This window comes from Pinus tabuliformis, chromosome 6 (assembly GCF_031772625.1).
Source record: "Pinus tabuliformis cultivar Carrire ecotype Pingquan chromosome 6, CPIR1, whole genome shotgun sequence".
Lineage (NCBI taxonomy): Eukaryota > Viridiplantae > Streptophyta > Pinopsida > Pinales > Pinaceae > Pinus > Pinus tabuliformis.
This window is the reverse complement of record NC_142292.1, coordinates 1,784,146,622-1,784,165,415: the sequence shown is the minus strand read 5'-3', so window position 1 is coordinate 1,784,165,415 and position 18,794 is coordinate 1,784,146,622. Positions and strand designations below refer to the sequence as shown.

At 34.2% G+C, this 18,794-nt stretch overlaps 2 non-coding genes across 2 annotated transcripts; both read right to left on the bottom strand.

The window, feature by feature from the left end:
• Positions 1-3,067: 3,067 nt before the first annotated feature.
• Positions 3,068-3,140, bottom strand: TRNAF-GAA (transfer RNA phenylalanine (anticodon GAA)). Its single transcript has one exon. It is a non-coding gene; the product is annotated as a tRNA-Phe (tRNA).
• A 159-nt stretch (positions 3,141-3,299) lies between these two features.
• On the bottom strand, positions 3,300-3,381 carry TRNAS-AGA (transfer RNA serine (anticodon AGA)). Its single transcript has one exon. It is a non-coding gene; the product is annotated as a tRNA-Ser (tRNA).
• Between the last annotated feature and the right edge of the window lie 15,413 nt (positions 3,382-18,794).

The window sequence follows — 18,794 nt, the reverse complement described above, 5'->3', positions numbered from 1 at the left end:
ATTATCATTACCTTTTGAGTGGTCCCATGGTGGATCCAAGAGTGGTGGTTAGTCCACATGATTGATTCCAAATGAGGTGAATGTTAAAATCCAACAACAATGTCTTTATTATGATTGCATATATTACGATTTTTTTCCACGTGATTGTTATTATTTTATCATCTTGTTATAGCCTTTTTGCAAATGAGCATAGACATCGAATATCTTCTCAAAGATAAGTTATCACCATTCTAACTATTATGTATCGTTATATACATTGTAATTTTTTTCACCATTGATTATTAATAGAATTTGGTGTTGACATTAGAAAAAAATTTGACACAGTTCTCATTACTAAAATTTGGAATAAACTAGAAGAGATAAAAGTTGTTTTTTATTTGAAAGTTGGCATCATGAGATCATACCAAATGTTACTGCCAAGTTTAGGAAATTTAAAGGACCAGTCAAAATAAATTATTTGCAATAAAGGAGTTAACCAAGGTTGTCCCCTATATCTTATCCTTTTTTATGTATACATTAACAAGACTTTAGAAGATAGTTTGGAAGAAGCATATTGTGTTAGCTTGATTTTTGCTAGCATAGTTCTCATCATTCTTCTTTACAATGATGTTATTTTTCTTAATGTGAAGAGGCTCTATGATCTCAATAAGCAACTAAAAATTCTCTAAGTCCAAAAAGTCGACCTACAGTAACTTTTTGTATGACAATAATAATTTGGAGGAAATGGCTTCATACAAATACCTTGGAAATAATCTTTGTCACAAGAATTACTAGAACTATAGCATCAAGAAAAGAATAAATGGAGGGTGGAAAGCTTCTTATGGAATTGAAAACAATTTCAAATGAATAGCCTTTTGGCTATGGGATAAAAGGAAACTCCTCTTTGAGACTCTTGTCACTCCTGTTACATTATATAATATGAGATTTAGGGTTGCACTATCTTTAGAGAAACATGGAGAAAGAGAAAATTCAAAAGTGCTTTAAAACTTATAATCTCAAAACTAAAGGGAATACTTCCTATCACATCCTCTTCATAAAAGCAAGTCTTTCCCCCACTAAGATCACAAGTGTGATTAGGTACTTAATGAACAAGAGCAATATAAACAACATGGAAAACAAGAGGATTCTTAAAGTTGCTTCAAACTCTAGGAAAAATCACCTATGACTTTAAAAAACAGGTTGGCATAAAGATGCCAAGTCTTGACTAAAGCATTGGAAAACCAAGGAAGAGGTCACTTTACAAAATTACGATAATAGAAAAAATGTTGCTATATCTAAATTGGAGGAAAAAATAAAGAATTAGATGATTGAAAAAAAAAAGTTAAGATACCATGAGGAGGCAATCAATTTTTATCTAGAAGATGAAAAGTGATCAAAAGCATCTCTTTATATCGACTAGTGTAAAGAAAAAAAATCAACTTTGTTAAAATAACAAGAAAGTCTTATGAGCTTCATAGTGACACAAGGCATTGGACAATTCCTAAAATATAGTTCGTTGAAAGAATTTGTCACCTTTATGCCACTAATATAATTGAAAATGAAAAACACTTTCTTTTAAAAATCACAATTTTAAACTATTTGTAACAATCTAACCTTCCTAACATTTAACTCATCAAAAATATAATAATTTTAAAATGTTTTTCTTAAAAAAAATTTCAAACATCAAAATAAAATTAAAAAAAACAAATCAAATAATTCCTTACCTTTTTAAAAATGTAAAAAACTAAATTTAATCTCACTAAACATCATTATTATACTTCCAATTCTATGTTATGTCTCTCTACGTATTATATGTTTTTTCATGTTTCATAATTCAACTCAAATCAGTTCAAAACCAACTATAATAACACTGTTGATTTTCCCTGGGGAATGATTGTGGCTCCATCAAAATGGATGCAAATGAGTCTAGGGAACTAGAAAAGGTGCATGATATTTGTAGTTTATGTATTTGGTCAAATCTATAATATAGAAACAAGAAAGGGAAATTTTTGAATTTAAGTAATGAATTTAAAAAAAATATTTGACAATAATTTTATTTTTATTTTTACAAGTGGAAAATTTATCATAATTCAGTGGTCAAGGGAACAGTGAGGACAGCGATTTTTGGCTGCTCTCTATGAATGTATGTTGATTTATTATTTTTTTTTAAGAAAAATCAAGCCACCTTGAATAACTTGTTGGTGGTCCATAAGAGGGCAGGTTTTCACTCACCAGATGCCTTCCGGTCTTGAGCTGTTAACATGTTTCCTTACGTCAAAGAAGACGAACTCTTAGCCAATCAAAAACAATTTTAGAACATACTCCAAACCTTAACAGGAAAAACAATAATTACCAATTAACTATAACCTTCAATAAATTAAATTAATTTTTAATTAAAAATAACATTTAATATTAAAATTTTGATGAAGTAAAATTATTTATTTTATACAAAAGAAACCGGACGGAAAATACAGTTAATGAATGATGGAAATTCATTGCTCTATATGTAATTTTGATCCACTTCGTCGATTTAGAAACTCTTGAAATCAGAAATTAAAATCTGCACAGAGAAATCGCAGGCTAAATGTATAGTATAAAACAGGGTAGGTTTTTCTAAAGAAAATTTTGAAAATTTAGATTTAATATTTTAAGTTTTTGAGTATTTTAGTTTCTAATATTGAATCTATTTTCGTGGTTTGTATTAAGTGAACTTAAAGTTTTGAAATTTTTTTATTAAAAATAAAAGTTATTTTCACAATTTCAATAAAAAATTTAATCTATTTTATAAATTTATAAATTATATTTAATTTAATAAGCAAATCACCCTATTAAAAACAATTGCCTCATCAAATTCCATTCCTGAAGACTGCGACCCTAAATTTAAAAGCAATTTCCCGGTCACATTCCATCCCTGAAAAATGTGACCTTAAATTTAAAAACAATTTCCCATCACATTCCATCCCTGGGAAATGTGACCCTAAATTTAAAAGCAATTTTGAGCCCCGTTAAAACAATTTCCCATCACATTCCATTCCTGGGAAATGTGACCCTAAATTTAAAAGCAATTTTGAGCCCCGTTAAAGAGAAATGCGGTGAGCGTGGATCGAACACGCGACCTTCAGATCTTCAGTCTGACGCTCTCCCAACTGAGCTATCCCCGCATATAGAGTTATAGCATTTCACTTAAATAAAGATGGGATGATGGTGTAAATAACGGAGCTATCCCCGCAGATGAAGTACAATTAGAGGATACAGGAAATTCGAATCCGCGCGGGCAACGCTTACAGTCAATATAATTGACAAAAACTAATAAAATTAACCGTGGACGGCAGGATTCGAACCTGCGCGGGCAAAGCCCACATGATTTCTAGTCATGCCCGATAACCACTCCGGCACGTCCACTTTAGATTGTACAAGAGCAAGGAATAGTTTTCTTTAATTAAATACAAGTAGACTTGTACCTTACTAGAGAAAATGTCCCTCTTTTCGTTGGAGCTTCCTAAAGGTCTCCTTGAAGGTTTCCCAAAAAGATTGACTAAATTTTCTTGTCCTTTGCCAATTTTTATATTTCTGTAACAATTTTTAATGCTTTATATTTTCATTTTTATTACTTGACTTTTACTCACAAGATGTTCCAAAATCACCTTTACTTCACATTTCTTTTTTAGTAAATTTTAGTGTTTTTTTTCATCTTAGGTTATGTACTCAGTGGTATTCAGTCTTCCCCTTGATAAAGGATAGTTTTAGAGTCCACAGAGGAAATAATGGCCAAAAACTTGTTTTGTGTTGGAGTAAATTTAGATTTTTTTAGATGACAAAAGACTTTAGACCACTTTTCTTTCCTAGAGTTTTGTGACATTATGAAATTCTTCTATATTCCACCGAGTTGTGAAAGTGATATTTGCAGGGAATGTTTATTGAAATGACTGTATTCATCAAAATGATTACATTTATATGGGGTTTGTTTGTAATAATTGTTGTACATGAATCCAATTTTACATTGAAAGTTTCATTTCTTTTGGTAGAGTTTTTTAGGTTAATCTCCACATCAATCTTGACACATGAAAATATACCTAGCTTTGGTTCAACTTTGTTTCAAACCTTTCTCAATTATTTAATTGTTTTCAAGGATTCATTGCCCCAAACGATGAGTGGGAAGTGAGAGAGCATGGCCTGAATGGGACTTTGTAGGATATCTCCTCCTCCATATCAAACCAAGAGACCACATGTTAAGATATAAACCACAAGAAACTAGTGTAACAAACCTAACCCCTTTAGTTTCATTAAAGATGAGAGCTTGAGAAATTTTCATCCTAAACATACTTTTAAATTTAATTTTGAGCTCACAATCATATTCTACATGTTGAGAGCTGTCCAATGAAGATAATTTCGTGAAATCTAAAATTTGGGCTTGACATTATGGTCCTATAAAGATTATTAAGGTTCCCTCCTCTCTCTCCCTTCACCACATTAACATATGTACAGTTCCCACATGTTATGTGATGTGGCACTAACCCACATGGCACATGTGTGATTTCACATCCTACACCTTTCAAGTCTCATCCTCGTCACAATAGAATGGGGTTTATATGTACATGGATATTCTTTTATCGTGTGTTGCATCCACAAAATAGTTTGTGATGTGATGTATTGCATTCAAACTATTTAGAGGTGCAACACATTGCATTCCATTAAACTTTCACCGCATGACAAACAACCCACAAAATAGTTTGTGATGCAATCTATTGCATCAAAATTATTTTAGGATGTGATACATTACAAGGGCCAAACTTTTCAGCATTGTGATAGTGTGCTACATCCACCATCCATTCTATCCATTTGATATGTTTTCCTCGTCCACATTTTATCATTATGATCATATATTTGGTTGCAACATTATGCAACTCTTGAAATTTTCAAAAGGTTTTATGTTTTTGACATGGCCTTCATATCATGTCAGTTAAAAGTTGTGAAGATTGTGATATGATGCCACATCTCACATTCAACTACCATTTTGGATTGGCGTGATGGTTTACAAATAACATCTCACATGAATTTTGTTTATGTGATGTATTGCATCCAAAATTTCTATGGATGTGTGATATACATCACACCAACAAAAATTTTCAATAATGTGATCATCAATGAAGCCTCACCACATGACCTTCACAAGTTTTCCTGCAATGCAATGAGATGCCATATGTCCACCTATGAAACTTTTCCAAGTTGTGAAATCCAATCAAAAGGCACCACATGTCAGTCTAAAATTTCCTAAAGATGAGATAACAAGTCAAGTATCCATCAAAGGAACTTTCCTCATGTTGCAATAGACAATAAAAACTCGTCACATGTCCTTGGTGCTTGGTGGTCTCCTAGCTATATCACAAGAAGATTTTTTCCATTCAATACAAAATGTATCACATGATGACTTTTTTCATACCATAGTAGGTTGTATCGCATGAAGATTTCTCTCATACAATACAAGTTGTATCTCATGGAGATTTTTTTCACGCAATACAATTTGTATAACATTAAAAAAATATTCATGTGATACACCTAATGAGGCTTAAAATTTAACCAAATGAAGTCCATTTTTTTCTAACTTCTTGTAAGGCATGACTACTTCTTGATAGCCTATTAAAGGCCTTCGTTGACTCACTCAAAGACTATAATTTTGGATTTATAGGGCCTTGAAGACTTTAATATGTTCAAGTACAAGGTAAGAAGGTAAGTTCATACCAATATTGCTCAAATGGATGACTGAGCATCCATGGAATTTTTTTGGATTCAAATGAGCTCATCCTTCCACCACTGGCCTAGGATGCCAGTAATATCAATACCCTGATAATATTGATTGCAATCCATTCTATTGAGATAGAAAATCATTTGACTAAAAAATTAGCCTTTAACTCCTAGTAGCACAAGTCCTTTATAGTTATAGTAAGCAGGATTCTTCTACCTCGGCAAGGAAAGAGTCATACAAACCTAAATATACAAATATAAAGGCCCATGAAATTAAGCATTAGCTCCATTAAATAGAGCTCAAGTGAATTAAGGTGGAATTTTCACCAAGTCCTCGATACATATACAACCCCAATACAACATTCAACATGCATGCCTACTCTAACATCACACTTCAACATTTCCATATTAGACCAAAGGATCCCTTCAAAAGCATCCTTCAAGACATGTGTAATTCAATAATCAAGTTATACAACAAATCTTCAAGCTTATCATAGAACTTATCATAGCAATAAATCCATCTTTCCAAGTTATCACATAACCTTCACAGTACTTATCGACATGAGAAAACTCCTCATGCCACTCAACCATAAAAAGCCTCCCAATCAAATTTGATCTATAATATATTTAAATGTATATGTATATACACCATAAATGAAGACTATCACACTTCATAAGCTATTAAAGATAAATGCATAAACTTAGTAATGAAGAGACATGCATTTCTTTCCAATAAGGCTTAACCTACGCTAGAATTTTAGCTTCATAAGGTATTTGAGGGAAGAAATGGAATTCATTGTAAGATGAAATAGATGTGAATGGATACAAAACAAAAATGACTAATTACCCTTATTTTGACATCCATTCTCCCTAGAACAAGCATACAAGGAGGTCACTCCCAAGCTAGAAACAAGTTTTAATTATAATATTTACAAGGGTAGGATGCAAGGCAACGCATCAAACAACCAAAATTATATCCTACTAACTTAAGAAATTTGGATTAATTATGCAAACATTAGAGAAATTTTGGGGCCTAAAATGGGCCTCCTAATGAATATTATAAAATAATAGTGAAAATAATAAAATAAGATTAGATTACCTCATCAAGTTTTGGAGGGAAAATACAAAATTAAAAAAAAATAAAAATAAATAAATAAACAAAACTATTTTGCAACTTGTATTTTCAACTTATCTCCCTACGATTTTACTCAAATTTCCAGTGGGAGAACTCATTGGATGCGGAATTTAAGTTTACATCCAAGGAGTACCCATGTCGCATGCTTTCATTGCTCCCTACTACACGAAAAATGTGAAATACATGAAAAAACTTGATGCATGCATGTTTTTTCATGTATTTCACATTTTTCGTGTAGTAGGGTTCATCAAAAGTATGTGACATGGGTACTCCTTGGATGAAATATTAAATTTCGCATCTAACAGGTGCTCCCGCTTGAAATTTGAATAAAATCATAGGGAGATAAGTTGAAAAGGTAGTTTTTATATTATTTTTTTTATCTTTTCATATGTTTACCTTTCTGCTCCCAAAATGGTGATTCATCCCCCATTGTTGACATCATCATATTGAATATTACTAGTTCTTAGAAATTTGATTGTTATTGTACATTTTTGTTTTGAGACCCATTTTTTACCTCAAAATTTCTCTAATGTAGGTTGCCAAAATATAATCTATATCCTCCAATAAGGGAATTGTCACCTTAATCCCATGATGAACCTCACACTTAAAGAGTGGATCTTAGATTTAAAGGGTAATTATATATCCATAAGTGATTACATTTTTTAAGCTACCAAATCATTGTATGAAGATGGGTCAACTTAATAAAGGTATCAAAAAACTATATCATTCATGCTACAACCCATAAACCCTAGCACCAATCATGGTATACCCTGCTCCAACTCTAGAGATCCCACTCCCACTGCCAATCCTTGTAACCTACACAAATCACAACCAAACAAGGGAAATATTGTTTCTATCAAAGATATATTAGCACACAAATGTTGATCTAATTTAAACATAATAAAATATTTAAGTCATAGAATTTATATAAATAAAATAAGCTACCTTGGTGTAATATAGCTCCTTCCCAATCACCTTGGCTCTTAGTCCTTGAGTTACTGGGTAAGGTTGGTATCACCACAACATTGCATGGAAGTATCTCCCTCTCCCCCCTAGAAGGCTCTCATTATATAGGTATGGATAGGTTTGATGGTATGTGAACTAAAAATTTACAAGTCATGCATAAGTTTCATGCTCAACTATTAGTTGTTCCCATGTCACTATGAAATTTCTTCTCAACTCTGATTTTTTGTCAATTATGAAATAACAATAATTTCATAATTATGAAATTGTGACAACAAAATTATGGGAAATTTCTTAATTATGAGAAATTACTTAATTATGTACTTTTCATTGTTTATCAAGCACAAAAAGGAGACAAAACAAAAGCTTGTTCTAAATAGATGAGTAGTATAACAGTATGCATCATGTTTCAAGGTTGAAAGAACTAACCTAAGCAAATCAAGAGGGAGTGGAAAAGTGTCTGGCAATGGAAATCCAACCATTGCAGTGGTCTCTCTGAAAGGGTGTGATGAGTTGCAAGATTGAGGAAAGGCTAATGAAAAAGAAATAGGTCAAGCATGGATGCAAGGTTGGTGAGCGGAATGAAGACAAACATCATTATGACAACATCTAGCAAGACATCAAAGACTGTGAGCATAAACGACCAAAAATAAATGATTAAAAGGGTGTAGGTCCCCTATAAGTTAATAGTGGACATACATAATAGACAAAAAGATCCAAGAGGCTCAATTACAATGTCATGGTGAGTACTAAAGAGGATCCATAAACCTACAATTGAACACAACATGGGCATTAAGATGGAAATCAAGTGTTATTCTAGGGCACCCGTCTAAGATAGGTTCTACCACACACGTTATGATATGCAAAAAGACATGGTTAATACCACAACCTGACGGGGGTGGAACCTAAAGCATAGTCAAATTATGTGTGAAAGGTCAATAATGTAGTGAAAAGATTGAGGAATCCTAACCCTATATGCCAATTTTGATATTATAACTCAAGGTGGTAGAAAATGTTATGACAACTGTGTTCCTAGTCAAAATATAGTCAAAAGTTCCTGACGAAATCATTAGTAGCATGATAAAATAATAAACATGTATGAAACATATACCCGGGAATAAAATATCCAACATGAAGAGGAATGATCAATGTGAAATGAGGCATTTTGGACCCACTTCCCCAATAGAAAAAGGGAAAATTTTGACCATAGTGTTTGCTTATAATTCATAAGGAGATAAAATTTGGAGAGAACCCTAATGTAGGTAAGACTTGGTTTCTAGATCTTAGTAGCATTAGGCCATGAAATTTGATTTTTCCCCATTGGGTCGATGTTCTTAACCTCCTCTTTCATTTGATGTAACTTTCATGTGGTTTTTCCCTGAAATTTTTGTGCTAGGGACCCCCCACTCAAGTTTAATACACTTCAACACTTTAGTTAGTAAAAAATTGCAAACTACTAGGCCAACAATACTCTAGTGAGTCTCAGATGGGGAATTGTTAGGCCCAACAGTTCACTTTCTACACTAAGGCAAAGCGTTGAAACATGTCTTTTTTAGATCTAGGGCAGGGGAAGCTTGTTTTAGCCCCATTTTTTGGTGTATGGATGTATTTTGATGTCTTCTATAATGGTTTTGTAGGGATTTGAAGATGTGAGAATGGAAGGAAAGAGAGTGTAAGATTAATGAAGGAATTGCACTAGTGGACCTAAGGAATATGTCAACCTCATGCAAGTGCAATCTTTTGAAGTTTTTCAAAACCCAAAATATGAGAGGAAAGCCTGGACTATTAAAAAGGAAATAGAGTTTGTTCGGCCCTGGTAGCTTAATTGTATCATTCTTCTTCGAGCAAGTACCAATATTTTGTTCATATATTTATACACTACGACCAAGGAAATTGGCACCTTAGAAGGACCGGTGGACCAATTTGATGTCAAGGTTAGGGGGCGAGACACCTACTCGAGCATATGATGATGAATATTTTGATTGGTTTGATACCCAGTGCATATGGGTCAATGATTATGCATATGTAGGAGTAAATTCTAATCGAGAACCTGACTTGATTTTGCGCCCCCCCGCGCAAGCAATGGGGAGATTTGGGTAAGTAAAGTGTTCTTGAAATTTTATGTTTTATGATTTTTTTTTGGTATCGTGCACGAATCATTAATATGTTTGATGACACATATTCAACACCATAAATACTAGAAGGAAAGTCTTTATATGATCATCATGGAGAAACTAGAGAGGTGGAGTCTTTAGTGTCCCAAGAGGATTCATATAAGAAGGAGGATACTAACCACAGTGAGCTGAGGTAGGTACAGTGGAACTTAGAGGATCTTGTGATGGGTGCACCTTTCACCTAACTCAAGGATGTACCACGATGCATGCAATGCCACACTATAGGTATGTCCTGCAGGATGGATCAACGTCTCCTCTTGGTGGCCAAGATGGTTGTGTGTTATTAGGAATGGAGAGACTTTGATGATGATTAGATGTAGGAAACCTATATATGACTATGTATGATCCCTTTTTGGAAATTTTTTGGCATTAGTGTATGTGTTACAGGCTTATGAGCCTGGACCTAAGACCTCAATTTTAGCACCATACCATTTTAAGTGTTTTGTATGATGTATGAAACTAAATTATAAATGTGTGTGTGTGTGTTTTGGTTTTGTACTTTGGATGTATTAATTATAATGTGATGGATATCATGTGTTTTATGTACATGCATGTTCATTTATCTTGATGTTATATATGTGACAAATATCATTCCAATACATAGTTAGTCAACAAATCATCCAATGAATTAGAACTCCTAGGAACATGTTGATAAATGATATAATCAAATGAACATTCAAGCAGATGTACCTTGAGGTAACAACAAAATATCATATCATTCCAAACATGATAAATGTGATTTATCTATGATACCACGGACTGAGATGCCATATTGACCACCAACTAATGGGTGCCTAGAGTTATGGCCTCGTTTAAGAGTTCAATGATAACACTATATTATTTTATGTTGTTATTGGAAGGGCCTAAAAATATGCTCCTTGAACTCAAAATTTCATTAGTGGTTGAAAAGAGTAGCTCGGTTGTAGAAGCAATATTCTAAAAACTATGTATTATGTTATCATCATATTTGATGTATATGGAAGGGGATACATACATATACAAAACAAGTACCAAACATGATAATTAAGAAGTGGACCAAAATATGACACACATGCAGAAAAAAGTAAAAGCATGCTAATTGCATATGTACAGGGCACCACACCCAAAGGTCTAGGAACAATACTTTTTCAAATAGATCCCATTGTGAGGCTTCACAAGAGTGCTCCCATCACAATCCATGAACACATATAGCCCCTTCTTTAACACATGTTTAACAATGTATGGGTTAAGTGAAAATGGTTCTAACTTTCCCACACCAAATTGATCATGTTTATGATCATAGGCCAAGACCAAGTCACCTTCAAAAAAGACATGAGGTCAAGAAAACTTATCATATTTGGATTTGACACCTTTTGGTGTGCCTCATTGGCTAGAAGAGCATCAAAATGTTGTTCATTGAGTTGAGACAAACAAAGGGGGTGTTCTTCCTTAGACAAACTGTTAGGGATAGGTTCAATGAAAATTTTCAATGTGGGAATCTTGCATTCAATGGCTAGCATCACTTCCATGCCATAAACTATTCAGAAAGGAGTAAAGCCCATGGAGGTCTTGGTAAATGTTTGGTAATCCCAAAGGTATGAAAAGAGAAATAGGTGCCAATTCATTTTGTGTTTCCCAACCATATGTTGGATCATAATCTTTAGGGCTCAATTGATGGCTTCGACTTTATTGTTAGCTTGAGGATAACTGGGAGTGGATTTTGGGAACACAAAACCTAGCAATGATATGGTTAAATAAAAATAGAGTCATAGTGGTGTTGTCAACTAAATAGGTGGCATAGACTCAACCCATTTGGTGAAGTAATATATTGTTAGATCTGAGACTTTTGTGATCCATATAGTAGATAAATGCCTTTCGGATTAATCAAATCATTAGGATTTGGTCGACGTTTCGAACCAACTAATGTGGTTCATCCTTAGGACAAGGTGGGAAAAAATCATACAATATTCATGAATAAATTGCAGGGATGCATCATTGCTCATGGTTTGTTGTTGAAAACTAGTCGTTGGAGATTAGTTAATATATATATATATATATATATATATATATATATATATATATATATATATATGTATATATATATATATATATATATAGAGAGAGAGAGAGAGATATTAAATTATTTAATATTCTCAAATAAATTATAAAATATTTAATATTTTGAATTTAGATATAAATTAGTTTTTAGGATGTTAGGAATAAGTTAAAAGAATTAGTTAAACATATAGAAAAAATGGGGGTGGGATAGGAATTATCTAGAATTCTGAATTTAGTTTTAAATTATTTAATATTCTCGAATAAGTTATAAATTATTTAATATTTTTAATTTCGTTATAAATTAGTTTTTGGGATGTTAAGAATAAGTTAAAAGTATTATAAAATTAGTTGTTATATAGTACTAAATAATAAAAAGTTATGGGGTGGGGTGGGGTGGGGTGGATGGGCTATAAATATTAATAAAAATAGTTGTCTTATAATATCAATTAATAAAGAGGTAACATATTATAACCAATATGGTTAAGAGAAGTTAAAAGGGGGAAGGGAACTATTTAATATAATAAAAAATATAGTTGTAGATTACTTTAAAAAATTTATAAGGGGTAAAGACTAAGATATAAATAGCTTATATTAAAATACTAATAAGGTATGTCAAGAGTATATATTAATGAAGAATTAGGAGATTATTAATGGGTTCAAAAAAAGAGAATCAAAGCAAGGGGAAAAATAAGTTATAAAAAGGAAATTGGAGGAGGGAATTTTACTATGAAATCAAGCACTTAGGAGCTTGAAATTTTTTATCTTTATTTTTAACTATGTTAAATAAATATTGTGATATAAAACTATAAAGAAAAAGGGGGAAATGATAAAAAGAATAATAAAAAAGGAAGTGGGGGGGGGGGGGGGGGGGGCGCCTTGGGGCGGGTTTGGGATGGGGAAGGGGCGGGATGGGATGTGGGGGGGGAATCAGGAGGATCATAAGGAAAGGGATGGAATCCAACTCTTACTCAATTTCCAAAAATCATCTCTATTGAGATTTCTAGCATGCCTTTCAATCTCAATAGCCTCCCAAAGTTTCCTATGGTGGAAATGATCAAGCCTAGCAAGGACTCTGGATTCCTCAATATAGACATGGTGCTTGGATTTCTCTGCATGCTCAACAAGAGCTGATGAGCGAGAACGATTGTGCCTTATGTCTATAGCGTGCTCATGGATCCTTTGGTTAATTGATTTACCCATTTCTCCAATATATGGAATACCACAGGAACATGGAACCAGGTAAACCCCTTTCATGTCCTTCGGGTCTACAGGGTCTTTAACCGAACCAAGAGAATTTCTAATGGTCCTGAGAGGCTTGAACGAGGAGGAGACATTATTTCTTCTAAGGATATGGGCAATCCTATCTGTGGTCCCTTGAATGAATGGGAGATGAACCTTAGAGATAGGATCAACATGAGCATTTTTAACTCTTGATCTGTTGCAAGCTTTATGAAAGGCTTTGAGGCCCTGAGTTCTAATGTACCCTTATTTTTAAAAACTTCAAGGAGATGAAAATTTTCTTTCTATAGGTGGTTTTAATTAGAGATTCTCAAAGCAGGGGTAGCAAGGGTGCTGAGAACACCAAATTTTTTAGCAGGAAAATGATGAGAATTAACATAAAGATATTGTCCCGTGTGAGTTTTTTTGTGAAAAACTTGGAGAGAAATGGAACCATCATCCATTCTAGAGAGGAGAATGTCAGGGAAAGGAAGGCATCTGTCCACCTCAACTTCCATTGTGAACTCAATCGATCTAGATTGGTAATTAAGGTGGCTTAGGAACAGATCCAATTTTTCACAACCATGGGGTGAAATGACATAAGTGTCATCAACAAACCTCTTCCACTTCTTAGGGAAAATTGAGCTGAGGCTAAGGCCTTATTCTCAAAATCTTCCATAAATAAGTTAGAAATAATAGGGGAAAGTGGGGAGCCCATCACAACACCACGGGTTTGCTTATAGAATTCACCTTGAAAACTGAAGAAAGTCGAGGTGAGGCAGAGGCCAACCAATTTGGCAGTGTCCTGGTAAGTGATCCGACTAATGAAATTAATGACTTCTTGAATGGGGATTTTAGTATATAAGGAAACAACGTCAAAACTAACAAGAAGATCCCCTGGGTCTAGCCTCACATCCTTCCATTCTTGAACAAAGGACATAGAGTCCTTAACATATGAATCAGTGTGACCCACAAGAGGATTAAGCTTAAGAGCTAAGAATTTAGCAAGAAGATAAGTTGACCCACCTATTGTGTTAACAATAGGTCTTAAGGGGACCCAAGACTTATAAATCTTAGGAAGGCAATAAATCATGTGGGCGAGGGGATTTCTTTCAATGAGCTTATAGGTAAGAGGATTAAGAGAAAAATATGACTTAATGGCTACCACTACTTCTTTAGAAACAAACATAAGGAGATTCTTTTTAAGCTTGACATAACAACCACTGTTAGTGAGATGGTCAATCATTTTGTTGACATAGTCAGACTTATCCAAAATGACAACGACCCCACCTTTGTCATCTTTTAGGATGACAATGTCGGGGTTCTCCCTTAGGGCTTTAAGGGCAAGAAACTAAACTTTGCTAAGGTTTCTCTTAGGAGGCTTAGCCTTCTTCAGAACAATAGCACAATCTTGCATGATTTCCTCCTTGACATTATCAGGAAGATAATCACAAGTATGCCCATTGGACGAGGTAGGCTTACACTACATAAAATTGATACCTTGTTTAGCAAAGTGATCGGTGGAAACCACTAGATAGAGGGGAGAAGGATGGGCGTGCATTTTACAGATAAAAATGTAACAAGAATGACACCTTTGGACCGCAATCATACAATTATTCCTTGAAGATTGATGAAAAAAATACTCGATGCATAAAATTTTCTTAGCAGTGGCTAATCCAAAGAGATGATCGTCACATGCCCCTGCATGACAGTCATTCAAAATGTGTTTAGCCTCTTCATGAGTTAGATATTGACACAATACCAAATCAACTCCACGGTGATAGAGGGTATCATCAATGATGAGGTATTGATTGGAGTTGTGGTGTATGCACCAACGATCATCACGAGACAACTCAGGTCAAATTTTTTGAGTTTGGAGGTCGAGTAGGATATCCCCATACCAAGGATCAGATGTGCTAATGAGGAATAAAGACTCATTAGGAAAATCAATAATCATTATACCATTAGAAGCAAGTGAAATGTCAAATAACATCTCTATGAAGACTAATATTTCTTAGATTTTGCAGTTGCAAACTCTAGATCAAATTTGTGCAAGATAACTATCTTTTTGAGGTAATTTCACCCAAGCACTTATTGAATAGGAAAATAATGCACAAGATTGGATTCAAGAACTATGAAAATCATATGCAAGAGAATGCAATGTTTATGCCATTAAACAATGAAGACAACAATTAGAGTCAACTGTTCAATGTATATAGTGAAGTTCTACCCCTACTAATGTTATGCTAAGGTAATATATAACGTGCTCATGGAAATTCTCTTCCTCTTGGACAAGAACAATTATGACTGTTGAATAAAAGGAAATGAGATCTAATATGAAATCTTGTCTATATTGAAGAGGGCTTAGTATTGGGGCTGAAATAAAGGCTTGTTTTAAGGCATCAAAAGACAGTTGTGCTTGGTCATGCCACAAAAAATGTGTATCTTTTTTAAGAAAGCACGTGAAACCTTTTGTGATCTTAGTATAGTTAGCAATGAATCGATATAAGAAGTTCAATTTTCCTTACAAACTCTAAAGTTTACTAACAGTGCAAGGATTCAGATTGATGATGGCATTAACCTTAAGAGGATCAACCATGATCCCATACTTAGACATCATGAAGCCTAGAAAGAGACTGAAAATAATGCAAAATATGAATTTATGGGGATTCAAATAAATATTATAGTAGCAGTACCACATAAATATGGATCTAAAATGTGTAATAATATTAACTCGTCGAACAGAGTGAGAAACAAGGTCATACAAGTATGCCTCCACAATTTACTTGACATATTGAAAAGCATACGACATGGTCCAGTGAAAGGTGGCCCCAACATTTTTAATACCAAATGGTAATATCCTATATATGAACATACTTGAGGAAAAATGAAAGTTGGTTTATGTTGATCTTCCAATTTGATTTGGATTTGGCTGTATCTAGAAAAACCATCCATGAAGGAAAATATATCATTATTAGTGAATTCATCGATAATATGATCAATGAATGGGGTTAGGTAGTTATCTTTTGGACATGCCTAATTCAAATCCATGTGGTTGACACAGACATGAATATTACCCTATTTTTTAATAATATGAATGATGTTAGAAAATAATTTCATCAAGGGAACTGGATAGATGATCTTAGACTTAAAAAAATTCTCAAAATTTTCCTTAATGATAGTAGCTTTGTGAGGATGGACTAGCCTGATCCATTTTTTAATATTATTGGCCCCTTCATAGGTGATGATTTTAGGTTCTACAATATGAGGATCGATGTTGGGCATTTCTTCGTAGGACCAAGCAAAAGCATTGGTGAATTCTTTGAAAAAGAGAGATATAGGTAGTGATCTCATCTAGAGTGCAAGTTGCTCTGATCATGATGTTTTCCATGACCCTAGGTTTCATGTAAATATCAATGGGTATAAAATGTGAAATGTTTGCAAAGTTCCCTTCAGAGAACATGTCATATGCCATGTTGGGATTGTTGGAATGTGTAGTTTTGGAGGTACTCCCACAACCCCTGGGGTACTGGATTTGTGAGGAGTTGACCCATGGAAATGGAGCTTCATGGCCAATGTACACAAGTGGTTGACTTTGTACCCAAAGTTGTGGGAAAATACCCAAGTGGAAAATTACTTTTTTTTTCATTGGATCCATGAGGCGCACCCTTGAAGGGCTAAGAGGAACCTAGGGCTTCAATGGAGTGGAAAAAAACAAATGAAAGGAATTTTATTTCTTAATATAGTGGAGTTTTTATTTGTAGGCTTGTCTCAACTTGTCCTACAAGACATGACCCTTGGGGTTTAATGTTAGCCCCCAATATCACTATAAGTAGAAGGGATTTCAAGCTCATTTGACACATCACAAGTGCAATTCATCTTATGAATATATTTTCCTAAGGGAGATGAGCTACAAAAGCGTAGAAGGATGTGTTTGTATCGTATATTTTATGTTCTATATTAGGCTAAGTAGGAGTTATTGGACGTGTTTGTAAGGGCATGGTCCTGTGGATTAAATATTTGTTTTGGGGTGAATTTCTAGGTCGAGTTATGATAGAGTATTGGAGAGGGCCAGGCCCTAATTTCTATGCATATAAGGGTCTATTATGGGGTTGTAATTAGGGTGGATTTACCTCAAATCTAATTGCAGAGGGTTGGAATGGAAATGAGGCAGAGAAATGGAATTTGTTGGCTTGGAAAGGGCCTAAATTAGATGTGGTCACAGGTAGAGAATAGGTTGAACTCGGGGTGATCGTGGGATCTTGATTCAGGCCCAAGAAGTTCAGGAAGTATCCAAAGGACTAAGCTTCTTGTGGCTAAGTAAGATGACAACAATGGAGGTATCTAGTTCAAATCGTTTGAAGAGAACTACAGAGGTGATTACAATGTTTGAATGTTTGTCCAATAAGTTGTTTGGGCAGTGTTTGTAAGAACTAAGGTTGGTGATCCATGAAGAAGCAAGGGACAACGTGAGGGCTAGTTTGTGTTCCCTAGTTCAAATATCTGGTGTGGAAAATTTGTGATAAGAGGGTTTTGTGTGAAGACCCTAAGTACAGTGACTTAGGAGCCACTAAGTGATTGTTGGAGGGCATTTTATTGTTTGACCTATGTTCAATTTTCTTGGATAAAAAGGAGAATTGATAGAGGCAGAGCTGAAGACACAAGCAATTCTAGAGAAGCAGAAGTACTTGTTAGTAGCAATAGAGGTGGCAAAGAACCTATCAGGTGTTCAAGGTACGTGGACTGAAAAGGATGAGTTAAGTGCTCCTTCAAAAAGTAAGTCAAGTGTGTCTTGTTCAAGGGCAACTTGATAGTCATAAGTTGTTGACATCAAGCCCTAGTATTTTCCTTATGTTATGGCTAATTGTAAGGGCCATGATACTTGGTATGGGAGCCCTATGCTTTATCTATTAAAGTTGTAATATAACAATTTTTGGTTTGAAAATTTCTCATGTACTATATTGATTCACTGTTGTACATTTTATGTTAGGAAAAGTGATTGTGTTGTGACATTTTAGTGCATTTGTGATTGTGTTTTAGGAATAGACCTAATTATGAAGTGCCAAGGAAAAATCAACATGGATCTCGTGCCCAATTGACATTTCACAATGAAACAAGGTTGCGTGAGTTGTCATTCAAGTGTTTCAAACAAGGGATGAAAGATTATCGACGATGAGATTCTTCCCTAAGTGGATCAGAGATCGTCATGCATTCTAAGATGGATTTATTAGATGGCATCATAGTATCAAGGAAGTCATGGGAACTAGAATGGTAAAAAACCCATGTAGGTGAGATGTAAAGATCAAGCTCAACATCAGGGGAAGAACTTGACTCAAGGTTAGAAATCATTATTTAAATAGATTGATAGTCCAACTCAACAAGGCTCCAAGGCATTTTATCATCATACATGTCAATGTCCGAAGGAGAAGGGATTATCTAAGGATTAGAAAACCCATTGAAGTCATAGGTGATAGATGTGATCATATTAATAGTGTTTGTTGTCTGTGACAGTTTAGGAAGAAGGGAAAATGCCCATTAACAAATAT